This window comes from Camelina sativa, chromosome 18, assembly GCF_000633955.1.
Source record: "Camelina sativa cultivar DH55 chromosome 18, Cs, whole genome shotgun sequence".
NCBI lineage: Eukaryota > Viridiplantae > Streptophyta > Magnoliopsida > Brassicales > Brassicaceae > Camelina > Camelina sativa.
The window spans coordinates 7,417,701-7,434,287 of record NC_025702.1 but is presented as its reverse complement, the minus strand read 5'-3'; the positions used below and the strand labels follow the sequence as shown (position 1 = coordinate 7,434,287).

Here is a 16,587-nt window from a genome sequence, read left to right as displayed (position 1 = left end):
TGTTTCCTGTTTCATTTTAGTTGCATTTCTGCTGCATTCACTTAGTGTCCTGTTCATTACTTGTCTTGCATTAGTTCATTACTTGCATTATCATAGTTCTATTTCTGTTCTTGGTTCATCATAGCTTTGATTAGTCTGTTCTCTTTACATTTAGCATATATCTTAGTAGTTTTTACTTTCTGCATTTTACATTTCATCAATAGGATTGTTAGTGACAAACATCCTTTACATTTGGCTTGACTTAGACATTTATGCACATCCTGATTGCTTGCAAACTCTCAGATTGGATTGACACCTCTTCTACTACAATTGCATAAGGGAAATTGAAACACTCTGCCATCCATTCATTCATATCTCACCATTCCATACATTCATCATCCACCACCACAAAGATACAAGTTTCAGCTATGATGCAGCAGATGCTACTTGGACAAGCAAATGGGCAGCTTGAGACAGCAAAGAAGTTGGCTGAGCTTAACCAGAGGTTGGATTCTTCTTACAATGATCTGAATATTAAGTTTGAGAGTTTGAATTCTAAAGTCAAGTTCATGGAGAGCAACATTGCTTCTACATCGGCTCCTAAGCTAATCCAACTACCTGGTAAGGCTGTTCAAAATCCAAGGGAGTTCACAGCTAAAGCTATCCATTTCTATGAGGAAACTGTCACTGAGGACAGTGAGGTTCAAGCTGGGGAGGATTTGTCACAAGACAAAGCTCAGAGTGAAAGTTTTACATAGAAAACAGAAACCGGAGTTCCACTCGACCATGATCGAGTGTCTGATCGAGCTGATCTCGTAGAAGCTATTAAATCTGTTAGATACATTCCTCCTGCTTACAAGCCTCCTCTACCACTCCAGGACGTTTCAAGGAACAAAAGCTGAAGGAACTCAAGGAAATAATTGAAAAGAAGGAATTGATGGCTTTGAAACAAGAGGTTGTCATTGAGAAAAAGAAGAAGAAAGGAGACCTGCTTTGGAACATTATGCTCCATATCCTCTCTACAAAGGCATGCTGCTTGAAATATCCAAGAAGAAGGCTCAAAATCAGGACAAAAGGGATCTTAAGAAGATTGGGGAAGTTGTTATCCCAACAAAACTAAGACCCAGGTCCATTCAACTTACCATGCTCACTGAAATATATGCACTTCAACAAGTGTCTATGTGACCTTGGAGTCTCTGTGAGTGTTATGCTCTTCTCAATAGCACAAAAGCTGGGTTATGAAGAGTTCAAACCAAGCAACCTCTACATTAGTCTTGCTGATGGCTCTAGAAGAGATGTGATTGGTAAACTGGAAAGTTTTCCAGTTTGATAGGTAAAGCAAGGATACCGACTGACTTCATCATCCTTGATATGGAACAAGAGCTTGATGATCATATTATCCTTGGAAGGCCATTCTTGGCCACAGCTGGAGCAATGATAGATGTTAGAAAAGGTATAATCAGCCTTGAAATTGCTGTTGGGTTGACTATGAGGTTTGACATCATGAATGCAACAAACCAACCCACCATTGGAGGCCAACCTTTTGCCATAGAGGATATAGATGATGTTGAACCAGTAAAAGAAGACAAGGGTTCTAAGATCAAAGTTCCAAACAATGAAGAAGCTGTTCAAGGACTAAAGACTTCAGTTCAAGAGTTGACTAGCTTGGTGAAGGAACTTCAGGTTCAGATCAATAAGATGTCTTTGAAGAAAGCAAGGCCAAGGTTCAAGCTTAAGCAGAAACAAGGTTCAAGTTTAAAGGGTGAAGTGATCAAGAATCAGCTTCACAATGATCAAGTTACACCATGGAGGATCTCATCACCTCCTTGGTCTCCAAACCAAGCCTGAAAAGGCATCAAAAGTCTTAGTGACTTTAAAAAAATCATTGTGGAGGAAGTCCGTAAGGTATCATTGTATATAAGTTTGATTTTCCTTTTAGTTTTGATATTTTTCTTTTATGTCTCTGTTGGACAGACCTTTATTAGAGAGAATAGATGGGTTTGGGAAGAATTGAACTTGTAAAAAGGAGGTTTTGGGGCCACTCAACAAGCCCACGAGAGGTACTCGATCGAGTGACTATAGGCCCAGGCCTACTCGGTTCAATTTCTCTTTTGCTCGAACGAATGGAGGGAGAAACAAATTTGAAATTTGAATTTTGGTCAAGCACTCAACCACGTGGGGTCGAGTGGTGGGGTCGAGTGACATCAAAAGTGAGTCAAAGATTCCCAATTCAAATTTCAATGGTATGGACGTTCCACTCTTGTCTCATTTTCCTCTTTAGCCTCTTTATAAAGAGAAAACTTGATTTTAGTCTCTCACACTCTCTCATTTGCTAAAAACACTAAAAATCTAGTTAGAAATCTCTCTCAAGTTTTATCTTCTTGCTCAAGCTTAGTTCTTTTGGTTTTTGGGTTACTAACCTATTAACTTTGACCTTTGAGTCTATCTTTTTCAGTTCTCTTCCAAAATTTCTTCAAGATCTAGAGAGACATCACAACAAGCTGCCATTCGTGAAGCTGAAGGAAAGAAGGCTGCTTATCGATTTATGGATCGCCGTGATGCATCCTTGGTCACACAGAGAGAAACTGGTGAACGCACTCGACCGCATACTCGAGGGGGCAAACGACCGAGTGCTAGCTCGAGTAGGGGGTCGAGTGGCTTTTCGAAGAAGAAAAATCAACCTGTTGAGGAAGATCCAGAGCGGACAGAGAGTGATGAGGAGATGGAGGTTACTCTTGAAGAGCACATAAGAAGACATAAGGCAAAAGGGAAGAGGCCAGCTCAAGAACACCAAGAAGAAGAGAATGAAAGTGAAGAAGAAGAAGATGTGGAAGAAGAATCTGGTTCCCAGACCCCAAGCCAACTCTCTGAAGCTTTCATGAAGATGAGCTTCCAAGGAACAAGATATCATCATAAAGAAACCATGGAGAAGCTGGGTATTGCTGAAGATGTTGAGTTTTTGTTTGAGAAATGCAACCTAAGCAAATTCATGGGGTTGTGCTTGGAGGGGTATAGGGAAGAGAGTTGTGAATTTCTATCCACCATCAAGCTTCATCTCTTCACAAGCATGGACCAAGACATGGGAGCAAGATATCATCATAAAGAAACCATGGAGAAGCTGGGTATTGCTGAAGATGTTGAGTTTTTGTTTGAGAAATGCAACCTAAGCAAATTCATGGGGTTGTGCTTGGAGGGGTATAGGGAAGAGAGTTGTGAATTTCTATCCACCATCAAGCTTCATCTCTTCACAAGCATGGACCAAGACATGGGAGCTGGTTACATTGACTTCACCATCAAATGTAAGAATTATGAGCTGTCACTCAAGCAGCTAGCCACACTCTATGGGTTTGAAGTTGGAAGTGAAGAGGACATAGTCATACCCAAAGAAGAACTCTTTGCTGTTTGGGAAACAATTGGAGACAACAAGCTTTATTCTTCTTCCAAGACCAAGAGTTCAAATATAAGGAGTCTAGTCCTAAGGTACTTCCACAAAGCTTTAGCAAACACATTCTTAGCTAGGAAGGAAACTGGAAACTTGAATGAACGAGAACTTAAGATGATTGATGTAGCACTCTATGGGATCATCACAAAAGCAAGAGATGGGACTGTTATCCTTGGGAGCAGTGTGGATACAGATTTGGCTATGGTCCTCATTGACCAATTCATCTATTATAGAAGCTGGGTGAGCAAGCTGCACAAGAGGAACTCAACTGGAGTTCTAACCATTGGAGGCATCATCACTCCAATCCTTGTAGCTCCAAATGTACCACTTCAAGGAGAGAAAGCCAAACCAAGATGGATAGACACCCAATATCTCACTTCCACCCTCATTCTGCCAAAGGAGTTGCACCATGGGAAGCACCTCTTCAACTTTGAGCATCCAATAGTGGGGAAGACTCAGCTTGTTCTACCTAATAAAGCACTCACCACCATAAGAGAAGGGCTGAACATTGATTTTTGGCCAGCTGCTGAATTCTTGTTTGATGGTACAGCCCAAGTAAGAGAGGATCAAACTAGAGATGTGGAGATGGCTGGTGGGGAAGAACAGTTTTATTTTGAAGAGTATGAACCAAGCCCAAGAGATAGTAAAGGGGTTAGAGAGACAAGCAAAAGGGTAACACTTTTACAAAAGTGGAACAAGTGGCATAGGAAGACTGTGGATAAATTGAAGAAGAAGATGGGTAAGATGGCTAAGTCCATAAGACCTTTGAGAAGGAGCAGCTCAACTAGAGCATTGTCCAGAGCTAAAAACCCGATGATATCAGCTAGAGCTTCACTGCATGAGCCAATTCAGAGGGGGAGAGGTTCAGGCCGCACATAACTCACTCGAGCACCCACTCGACCAAGCACCTCCGATGTACTCGACCGAGCACCTGCCTAGACCTCCTTATGGCTTCCCAGCTCGAATAGGGTATCCATCTTATCCCTATGGTCCAGCTTACCCACCCTTTCCACCTCAGTACTTCATGGACCCATCCCTTCTGCAACAATACTATGAGCACCAAGGTCAGCCATTCTACCCACAACATGCCACTCGACCAGCCAGCTCGACCTAGCTTGTCGCAACCGATGGCCATAGTCGAGTACCCTGTTTCTCCACTTCCAAGTCAGAGTCAAGACCCCAACTATACCTATGACAGCATGAGTGATGCTGTAGAGAACTTTTTCAACAATCCATAAGGTACCAGAATCACCATCTCATTGTAAATACCATTGCAGTTCTTGTTTTGGTTTTATTTTAAGTCTTGAATCCTCTTTCAAATTTCTCTTACACAAGGGACTGTGCAATTTAAGATTGGGGAGGGTTTGGGATGACATTTGACATTGTTTTCTATTTTCTTAGTTCAAATTTTTAGCATTAGCATTTTAGAATTTGCATTTCATCTAAGGCATAGAAAAACCAAAAAAATTTGAAAACTTTTCACACAAAAATCTTGTTTAGCATTTTTCATGTAGTGTGTTCATGTAGTTTGCATTGCATATTAGGATCTTGTTTAGCATTTTTCATATAGGACTATTTCATATTTGCATTAGGGATCTATGATGAGTTTAGCCTTGTTAACTTGCTTGAATTCACTAAACTAGGATCAATGCCCAAGTTAATAGTACTTTGATGCTAGTTGAGTAGTTAGAAACATAAGATTGAACCAAGTCTAGAATTCCTATATTGCATTCTGTCTAAACTGAAGCATGTTGTGATATGAAACCATTTCCTATTTATAAGAACCTAATATTGACTTTTAATTATCAGTTTGTGCATTGCTTTAAACTCATGGATACTTTATACATATTTGGATCATCTTTTCCCATTTTCACCACTCTTGTTGATCCAAGTAGATGATTTCATCATTGAATTAGTTTCTCCTACCCTTAACCAACCCTTCTTTCAAGCCATGTTATATCTTGTGAGTGTGAGGCCTAATTTGGGATTGAGCTTGGTAGAAAGTATTAGGTTTGAACTGACAAGAATAAAACCTTGTATAGTTCTAGTTTGCATTTTTCAAACTAGATAGGACTAGCTGGTTTAAATTTTGGGTTTGGGACTTGGTGAGTTCAAAAAGAAAAGAAAAGAGTGAAAAAAAGAAAGGAAAGGGTAAAGTCTTTAGGAGGGAAATGTTATAAAGAAAATTCGAACTCTAAGTGAAAGAATGGGAGCATTAAAAGTTCTAAGTAAGGTTCTGGTCAAAGAAAAGAAAGAAAGAAAAGAAGAGTCTAGTGAAAAACTTTATGACTTGGGAAACAAGTAAGAGTAAGAACCTTAGCATATAAGAAAGAAAATCCATTCCACTAAGAGAAATCAAGTAAAAAACCCCTCCTAGGACAGAAAAACAAAGAGAAAAAGGGCAAAAGAGAAAATATGAAGTTAAAGGGTAGAAATAAAACATCATGGGTTTAGAATGATTAGGAACAAACACTTTGGGTACCTTTGGGTAGACAAGGTTCTGTTCTTGTATGTGTCTAAGTGATCTTACCTTTAGCCTTTTTCTAAAGCTCAATCCACTTTTTGTGAGAGAACCCTTGTATTTGATAAGCCCCACTCAAAAGAGAGACCATTTTTGTCTCTAAACCCTTATTACCAAGCCAAATGAGTTTAAGCATTGCATAATCTGATTCATGTTCTTGTTTAATGAATGTTAAAGGAAATGGTTGATTTGAATGCATATGGAAGTCTAAGGCTTGAATCAGTTAAGGTTGTGAAAGGCTTGTCTAAAATCTTTAAGTACAGCTCATTCACCTTGCATCCTAGTACTAGTAACTTGGACATTGATTCTAGCTAGTCTATTAACATGTTTAAGGTTATGAGATCCCACCTTCAAACCTCACTTTCATACTCATGTCTTGTTTGTTTGCTTGAGGGCAAGCAAAGACTAAGTTTGGGGGTGTTAATGTTCACATGTTTTACCTTAGTTTATTTACACATTTTGCATGATTCACTAGCTTGTTAGGTCATCATTGAGTAGTTTTAGAGCTGTTTATACATTAGAGTAGATTTGCATTGCATTGCATTGTTTCTTGCATAAACAGGTGATTTAGGACCCAATGGAGCATGGATAAGTGCTGAGGGAGAGTGAAGCCATCAAGAGAAGCAGACAAAGGAGCTAGAGCAGAAGAGAATCAAGGTCTGAGAGTCCACTCGACCACCACACTCGACCAGACACTCGACTGTGTGCTGACAGGGACTCAACCAACTGAAAGGAGCATAAGAAGACCTGACTCGACCATGCACTCTGATGTTCATATATTTTACCCTGTTTTCCCTTAATATATTCACATCTTTGCATCTTTTGCTATCCATTAGGACCATTATTGCATAGCTTTAGGACTGTTCTTGCATTAGAGTTTAGTTGCATTGCATTTGCATCTTTTCATGCATAAACATGTGATTTTGGAGCTTAAGGAGCATGGAAGCAATGCTGAGGAGAAGTGAAGCAATCATGAGGAGAAAGCAAGAGAGCTAAGGCTGAAGAACCAAGGTCCGGAGTCCAACTCGACTGCCCACTCGACCAGACACTCGACCGTGTGCTGAGAGGGACTCGACCGAGTGGGAGGAGCACAAGAGGAGCCAACTCGACCGGTCACTCGACCGAGCACCAGGTCGAGTTGGTCGAGCCGCCTGGCTATTTTGTCTTTTAGCGTTTTTAGGGCTTCCACTACATTTTCTATATAAGGGCTTGTACCTGCAGCCATCAAAGGAGTCCAGCTTTTTAGAGAGTCAAAAACCTAGTTTTTACCTTTTTTAGAATTATTCCTTTTGCACTTTTATTTTCTTAGATCTTGTACTTCTTTTAAAAGGAGAAAAAGACTAAATTCTTCAATATTGTTGGTTTCATAACTTTCTTAATATTGAGAATTTGAGTTTGGTTCTTTCTTCAATATTGTAGATCTTTGATTTATCTTTCTAATGATGCAAGTTTCAGTATTTTCTGGGTTTATGATTTTGATGTTCATCATGTATGCTTGTGAGTAGTTGCTTAGGATCTTGAGGATGGGTTAGGCTGGGTTGTGTTTGAGGTTTGTTTGATTTGGTCAAGCTTGATTGTTGTAGATCTCTTCTAGGCTAGATGTTCTTAATGCTGATCCTATATCTGAGAGGGTAGGATCTGATTTCAAGCCTCTTAGCATCACACCAATGTCTAAGGAGCATAGATAAGGCTAGATCTAGAGATTATCATTAGGCTTGCTAAGAGATTAGAAGTCTTGTTTGATTTTTGACATATTGCTTAATGCCTGCTTGTGTAGATTCTTTACTTTGTGAGAACAAGTCTAGAGATGCATGAGTTTGATTGTTTCTTGCCATGAGAGTGGATTAAACATGTCTTAGAAATATATGTCTAGAGATTAGCTCAAGTTGTTTGAGATTTGTTGACCAAGTTAGATGACCTCAATCATAGTCCAGCCCATGAATCCCTCCTCAAGACCTTCCTTGTTTATTGATTTCTTAGCTTAAATCCTGTTGTTTGATCGTTGTTTGATTCGTTTTGGTATTGCTCTGTTTTTCTTGTGTTGCTCTGTTTTGCGTATTTGTCCAGCTCGACCCTGCACTCGATCAGCACTCGATCGAGTGCTTGCTCGAGTTCCAACCCAGAACTTGTGTTTATGATTTGTGTTTGTCCTGTTTCACTCTAGTTGCATTTCTGTTGCATTCATTTAGTATCTTGTTCATTACTTACCTTGCATTAGTTCAATACTTGCATTATCATAGTTTCTATTTCTGTTTTAGCTTCATAATTGTCATAATTATTATGTTCCATTTGCATTCAGCTCCTAGTTCTTGTAGTTTTACTTTCTGCATTTTACATTTCATCATAGGATTGTTAGTGACAAACAACCTTTACATCTGGCTTGACTTAGACTCATATGCACATCTTGACTGATCACAAACACTCAGATTGGATTGACACCTCTTATACTACAATTGCGTAAGGGGAATTGAAACACCCTGACATCCATTTATTCATAAGTCATCATTTCATACATCATTCACCACAACCACAAAAATAATGTGTTTCACACTCGACCTAGCACATGGTCGAGTCAACCGAGCCGCCTTTCTATTTTGTCCTGTAGCTATTTTAGGGCTTCCATACTTTTTATCAGCCACTTTTAAGCTTTTTTTTTAGATTTTCATACCTTGTTGCTTCTGTAACTTTTTGGGTATTGAGAATCTAAGTTTATTTCTTTGAACAAAGTTGTTGATCTTCATCTTATCTTTCTAATCATGCAAGTTTCATTGATTTTTGGGTTTATGACTTTGTTCATCATGTTTTGTTCATCTGAGTAGTGTGTTTGGATTTTAGGGATGGATTAGGCTGGATGAGAGTTATGGTAGTTTAGACTGATCAAGCTTGATTGTTTAAATATCTCTTCAAGATTAGGAATGCTCTATGTTTTTCTTATATATGAGAGAGTAAGAACAGATCCTAGGTTGCTTAGCATCATACCAATGTTTCAGTTTCTGGATAATACTAATGCTAGAGATTACTGTGCCTATCCCAAGAGATTGGTTGTATAGGATGGTTTTTGACATGTGATGATCTAGATCTTTATGCCTGCTTTTATATGCAATAGCTAGTGAGAACTAGATCTAGGAGTATCTAAGCTTGATTGTTATTGTCATGAGAATGGATTAACAAGTATTGGAGGATCATTGTCTAGAGATAGCTCATTGTTGATTAAGGTTTGTAGGTCAGTTTAGATTAGTATAGCTCAAAATCCAGCCCATGAATCCATCCCTGGGACCTTCCGTGTTTATTGATTTCTCTATTTGATTACTGTTATCCGCTTTCTGTTTGATTTACTTTCAACATACTCTGTTTGATTGTTAAGTTTGGTTTCTGTTCTTTGTAGCTACCCACTCGACCCAGTACTCGATCGAGTGCCTGCTCGAGTCTGTTTCCAAGTTCTTACTTTATGTCCTGCATCTTTCTAGTTTCATTCCTGTTTCATTGCATATCTTAGTTTCAGTTATTATCTTGCATTTATACTGTTATCTTAGTAGTTTTACATTCTTCATTTTCATTTCTGTCATCAAACTGTTACATCAAAACCATTTTCATATTTGGCTTAACTTAGATAAGTGTTTACATCTTGACTGCTTGCATCATACTCATTATGGATTGACATCTCTTATATTGCAACTGCATAAGAGTAATTGAAACCTTTTGCATTCCACCTGATCATATATCTTTGGTTTTAGCTTGTGTCAGTTGTCTGATTGCATCATTCATACATTCATAAGTATATTCCAAAACCCACAAAAAGAAATGTTTCAGTAATAAAAGCATGAAAGTTAATTTATTTATTTTTGTGTGGGTTTGAATGGTACTACCATTGTCCGGGCCAACACAACGCACCAGGCCGCGAGGGTTGCAAAGCCTAAGCAGTCTCGGTCGCAGGCGGAATTGCGTCCAGGGAGGACCGGTCGGGAAGCTGCAGCTTCCATCCCTCGGCTGGACCACCCGGTGCAGTTCCTATAGTAGCGTCTTGTCGCTGTCCGTTGGCCTGCGTGGTCATAGGACAGTTCAGAGGCGTAACAGGCAAGTCTTCCAATAATCCACTCGACAACCTTGTAGTTCTGTCTGTCAGGATTAGTTGGATGTCAGTGGGCTTGAACTTCTCAAATCCAAGGCGTTTGACTATAGTAAATGGCATTAAGCTGACCGATGCCCCCAAGTCACAATGACATCTTCTGAGTGTCAAAGGTCCAATCGAGCAGGGTAATGTGAACGATCTAGGGTCGCTCAGTTTCTTGCGTGCAATAGTTCTCTGGATGACAGCACTAGACTCATGGTTGAGTATAACCATTCCTTGAACTTGTTTGATCCGTTTCATCACCGCATCTTTCAGGAATTTCTGGTAAGGGGGTATCAGGGTGAAGGCTTCCATTAAAGGCATGCGAAGTTCGAGTTCCTTCATCTGTTTTTTGAACAACGCCTTATACTTCTCAAGAAGCTATTTGTGAAACCGTCCAGGGAATAGCAACGGTGGTTTGTAGGGTGGAGGAATGAATCGTCTCTCCTTCTGCTTCTCCCCGCCTGGTTTGTCGGTTGGCGGTGGGCTTACCCGAATATCCATCTGAATATTTGTTAGGGTGGCATGATCGGGTAAAGGGTCGAGTGATCTGCGGAATGATTTGGTGGATGAGTAGAAGTTGACGGCTCACGGAGATCCTCCCCATCTAAGTCATTGCTGTCCTTAGTAATGGTTGGTGGTGCCTCACAAGTCGGTAAGTGGCGCCCACTCCGTAGGGCTATGGTGAGAGCAGACTCTTTGCTGGTTGAAGTGGAAGCTGATTTAGCATTAAGCGTCTGGATTCGAAAGCTTAAAGCATCAAACTTGATATGCAGTTTCTGATAGTTGGCTGATAAGCGACTAGCAAGATCGTCGAATTGCGTGTTGATGTTTACGGCATTGGATTTCTGAGTGGACAAGACTTGTTGCATCATTGATATCAGGTCTAGAGATGAGGAAGATGACAACAAATTTTGCGATGAACTTATGTTAGACTACTGTGTCGGTGGGGGTAGTTGCCTAGCAATAGGTAGGCCATGGCGCAAACCGTGTGGAGTGGTTGGATTGATAGCCTGGTGATTGAGGATGTAGTTGGTGTACCCTTTATTTTAACCTCCTTGATTGTTGATGTAGTTCACATCCTCTAGCTTAGCATTCTCTCCATCTTGTTGCGGAAACTGGTCATCTTCTATGATGGAACGGACATGTTGTTGCTGGTTGAGGATTTTGTCCAATTTTTCATTTAGGGCTTTCATGTCGCGCTTGTACTTGGCATCATCCTCTCCAGAAGATCGTATTGTGCGATCATATTCCTCATTGTAGTGCCCATCAGATTGGGCTAAGTTATCCACTAGGTCACAACCTTCATCAACGTCCTTGTTGATAAAATTACCATTACTAGCAGTATCCGGTAACATCCGTATCTTAGGGACTACATCGCGGTAAAGTGTGCTTAGCAAAGAAGCATCGTTGAATCCGTGATGTGAGCATCCGCTGGTGTATCCCTTGAAACGCTGCCAGGCTTCACTGAATGTCTCATTGCTGTTCTAAACAAAGCTGGAGATGTCATTTCGGAGCCTTGCAGTTCTGGAGTTAGAGAAGAATTTGGCTAGGAACGCCTTTTTGCATGCCTCCCATGTGGTGATAGACTCCTTGGGAAGTGATTTTTCCCAAACGTTTTCTTTGTCACCCAGAGAAAATAGGAACAGCAGGAGTTTGAATCCATCTTCACTAACTCCATTGATCTTTGTGAGGCTACAGAGTCTATCAAATTCATCCAGGTGATCCTATGGGTCCTCCATTGGCAGTCCATGAAACTTGTTACTCTGAATCATCTGGATGAGACTACTTTTGATGTTAAAGTTATTGTTTTGAACAGCAGGTGGCACAATACCATGTCTTTGAGTATGAGTAGATGGAGCATCTCCTGCTCGTATGTTGATCCTCTCTTGAGGAGCTGGTGGACCATTCTGATTATTCATGACCTCCTCAATTGTTGTTGGTTGCGGTTGTTGGACTTGTTGTTGACGGAGTAGCCTCGGTCTGTTGATGTTGTCTATGAAAGGACTCAAGTGTTGGCTACCCTTTGATCGTGTTTGCATGCACAATCAGTTAACCGAGTAAGTACACGAAGGTCTACCCGATCCAGGTGATCGAGTGACGGATTGGGTGGGTACTTGGGTTGTACCTAAAATGCAAAACAAACAAAAACGAAAGTAAACAAGTCAGTTTCGAACCGATGGATAGAAAAAGAACTTAATCTAGCAAGTGCTGAGATCTTAAACGTAGCAAACAAAATTCAACCAAATGGCAACGACACCAAATTGATGACAGGATTTTCACCCAGGGTATCAATTCCCTATGCAGTTGTAGTACAAAGGGTTATCAATCCAAATGGTTGTTATGCTAGCAGATAAGATATGATCAGAACAATGCAAGTCAAGCCAAACAATGATGGGTTTTATCTAACAACCTAAAGTAAGCAAAAGTAAATAAAAGGGCAAAAACCACACGGCCTAAGTACTCAACGCAAGCATTCAGGTACAAGATCGGGTGGGATGATCGGATCAAGAAGACAAGGATGAACAGCTCGAAGGTATACACGAAGCTGGTGATCGAGTACCAGTTCGGGTAAGGGGTCGAGTTATAGGTAAGCTAAAGAATAGAGATGTGAAAACTCCTAAGGATGGGGTATCAACTCCTAAGTGCTCCTGATCAAATCGGGATGTCTTACATGCCTCAAGCAAATATTCCTTAGACAATAAATCTTTAAACTTTGCTAAAACACTCTCGTGATAGAAACAATCAACCTTAATCACTCCCCTAACCAACTCTCGTTGGAGAAACATGACTAAGCAGGCATTAAAATCCGATTCATTATTGTCAATAAACTCCTTACACATCTCTAATCTCTTAGGCTAAGTGAGTAAATCTCTTACATTGATTGATTCAAGCATTTCAACACACCTCTCGATGGCCAAACACTCTAGATCTAATCTCAACCTCTCGGTCTGAAATAACATTAAGAACACCAATCTAGAAAGAATTTTTCATAAAATAACATTCAAGCTAGGACATCCTATACGATCAAGAACACATATTTGTCTATCCCATCCTTAGAAACCTTGGTTCACTACTCTGATCTCATGGTAAAAAGCATATAAACACAAATGAATGAAACTTGCATTGTATTGAAAAACAAGGTAAAAGTAATAGAGTACAGAATCGAAACTGAAAATAGTAAAATTGAATCCTAACAAAAGTAGAAAAAGTGTTTGAATCACTCTATCTCTCTCTCATAAGCTCTCGCTCTTTGTTCTCTATATCTGCGGCGTGCTAGGGCGAGAGGAAGAAGAGGGGGGTTTATATATGGAAACCCTTTTAACCTAGCTACTCAGTTCTGCCCGAAGGTCTGCTCGAGGCGTTGCACGAGGTTCGAGTCGGGTAGCTCCTCGGGTAGGACTTTGGGTTGTTCTTCCTGCTCTTAGATCCTCTTTGATCGGGTTGAGGTTCGGACTGTTCTTCTTCCTCGATCACTCCTTCGGGTACATGCTCGGGTTTTACCTCATTCTTCCCCATTTTGGTCTCCAAAGCACCTGTTATCATCCAATATTCACAAATGGAACAATGCAGCACCCTAAATGGCCTAAATGCAAATTCTTACGGTTAAGAATCTAAAAATGCTAAGGTTAAGGTAATAATGCAAAATATGGACAACAAAGGGTGTCTAAAACTTGTAAATTAGAGAGTTATCACATGTGAGTGTTTATCTTGGGAGTTTTGTTTTCTAATTTATTTATTTTATAATAACTTCCTGTTCTGAAACCATGACAGTTGCAGGGGACAAGATTTGGTTATCTTAAACACTGAACTTGGAACTGATGAGGAAGAGGAAAATGTTAAAGAGCTGCTTCAGTTAGGAAACGTTCCAGAACCAAAAGCATCTAGTAAATAGCCCACCAGCACTTTTGTCAGAAATTGAGAAAGATTGATATCTGAATGATTTTTAAATCTTTTGTGTATTTTGCACCATAGTTGCAGTTATTGCAAGTTGGCTTCCAGATGAGAAATATGGAGCGATCATGATTAGAAATTTTAAGGTACACTTTTGCTAAATATCCTTTGTAACAGAGAAAAAAAAAATCCTTAAACTGGTTTGTTTTATATATTATTGAACATATCGAGTATTGATTAGCATCGTAAAGGAGACTATCTGTCGACAGATTTGGCGTCCGGCGAAACACGAGGTGTTGTGATTCATCAAATCTCGAAAAAGCTTACACAAAAGCTTATCAAGATCCTTGGACTTCTAGTGACTGCACTTTTCCATCCAAGCCGTTCTTACTTGTTCATCGCTGATATGTATATGTTTTACACTCTTTCATCATGCATTTTTCATTCATTTTGTTCTCTTAAGTCATTGTTTTGCATTGCTTTTAGTCTCTTTCTGAAACGACCGCACCCAAATTCCCAATCTTCACACAGGATCCATGGGAAACGACCTCACCGGAACTCCATATTTCCGACGAGACAATCGGCGTAGAAATCGCTCATTACAAAAACTTACACAAACACACCAAACCCCACCACATCTAGTTACTGAGTCTCACAACCAACCATCCCTAGCTACCGAGTAACAAGAGAGGTGGGCAGGAATATTTGATTCCGTCCAGTCACGGACAACACTTCCCCATAAATACTCCAATTCACTATCAACTCCTCAAGTGCCCCGACGCCCACGAGATCACTTCCGTCGCTCGACACCCCAACCTTACCACAAATCGTTTATGCCAGACCACAATACAAACACTTGATTAAATCACAAATCAACCGTCCATTTCACAAACCCACCATTGGATATGAAGCTTGTAACACCACGAAGCTCCCCACCAAATTTCAGCCCAATCGGACTCCGTTTCATCCTCCAAACGTTGCCCCGAAGTAGTCATCCTGGACTAGTTCACATTATCTGTATGTTGGTGTTGGTGTCGACCGACACCATTGTGGTGTCAAACACGACCCTAGTCGATTTCAAGCACCTCTCGGCCACCAAAACCTAACTCCACGACCAATACTCTTTCCCCAACGATTAAGCACATACCTAACGTATTCACAATGACAACAACCATAAAAACAACCCATGGATTCTTCTCAATCCGTCTTACCCATGACCTACCACAACCATCCCAAAACCCTAAATCAGCCTAATATCAACCACTTATCTTGGATTAAGGACGAAATCTGAGGAAGGAGCAACACCTCACCACCAAATAGCTTCCCCCTCCTCCTCCACGCCACATTATTACCACTCCCCTTTCTTCTCATCCCCAAATCCAACTCCTCACCTCCCTTGGTGCAGCGACCGATAGTGATGCCGATGGTGATGCCGATCCTGATGATTGATCCTAATTATGTTTACGGTTTCTTTCACTTTGAGTCATTTTTATTTTTCCTTGAGCCAATTTGTTATTTGTTTCAGCTTGAACTTGTATTGCATTCTGAAACATTATCTAGCATGATGCATTTAATGTTGTGCTTGAGTGATTCTTAACAGAGCTGACATCCAAGAATGAGAGAAACACAACTAACATGCAACTAACAGGATTCAACATCGGACTCTTTGTTTAAATGGAGTATCGACCGATGCAGGTCCGCATCGATCGATGCAACCTTTACATCGATCGACATAGAGGCTAACAGTTGGTAACACGTATCTGATTCATGATTTCACTACGTTTTCAATTTGATTTTTCTTTCTTAGTCAATCTTAGGCTTGATAACACTAGGGACAATGTTTTTTAAGTCTGGGGGAGGGTAGTTACTAACTAACTACTTGTTCTTTCTTGAGTGTCAGTCAAGACCATATTTTAGAGTCAATTTTTTTAAAAAAAAAAATCTTTTTGGAATTATGATCTCTAACTAATGGTTTCTGTTCTTTGGCTAACACTCTTATGAATCTTGATTAAGATTGATCTCAGAACTGAAGTTTAGAAAAGCTATGAGCTATATCAACAATCCCGAAAGCCCTTATCCAATGGATATCTGACTGAACTAACGTTATCTCAATTTTTATCAGGATTATAACCGGACTTAATCTCTTACCTTGAGAGTTGGAAATCAGCGGACTAGACTTCTTCTTCGAGCCATACAAGACAGTGCAATTTTTCAAAGTATGTCTCCCCTCTCTCTTCCCTATAGTACTCGTAAAAAAAAAAAAAAAAGACCAGAAAAAAAAAAGAAGAAGAAGGATATAAGTGAGCCAAGGGATGTCGCGTAAAACCGTGCATACTTCGAAAACTCATGGAAACCTTACTATTCTAAAAAAAAAAAAGAAGCGAGGGGTTGATAAAAAAATATGATACCCTAGAAAATTAGGGAAAAATCAACTTCTAGGAAGTGAGAAAAGAGAGAGAGAGGAAATGAGATGTATGAAGAATGTCTTGGCGAGAAGAGAGTCCATATGCCACTGATCGATATGCCCATGGTAAGAACTCGCCTTTATTTGCTTAAATTTATGTAATGAGATTAACAATGGTGAGATCAGAGATTCCAGAGCATTGTGGGATTTGAGTAAGGAATGTTGATGCTTCTCGTTGA

The 16,587-nt window shown here is 40.1% G+C and overlaps 1 pseudogene; it reads left to right on the top strand.

The window, feature by feature from the left end:
- LOC104763210 overlaps positions 1–14,533 on the top strand; it is a 51,925-nt pseudogene extending 37,392 nt beyond the window's left edge.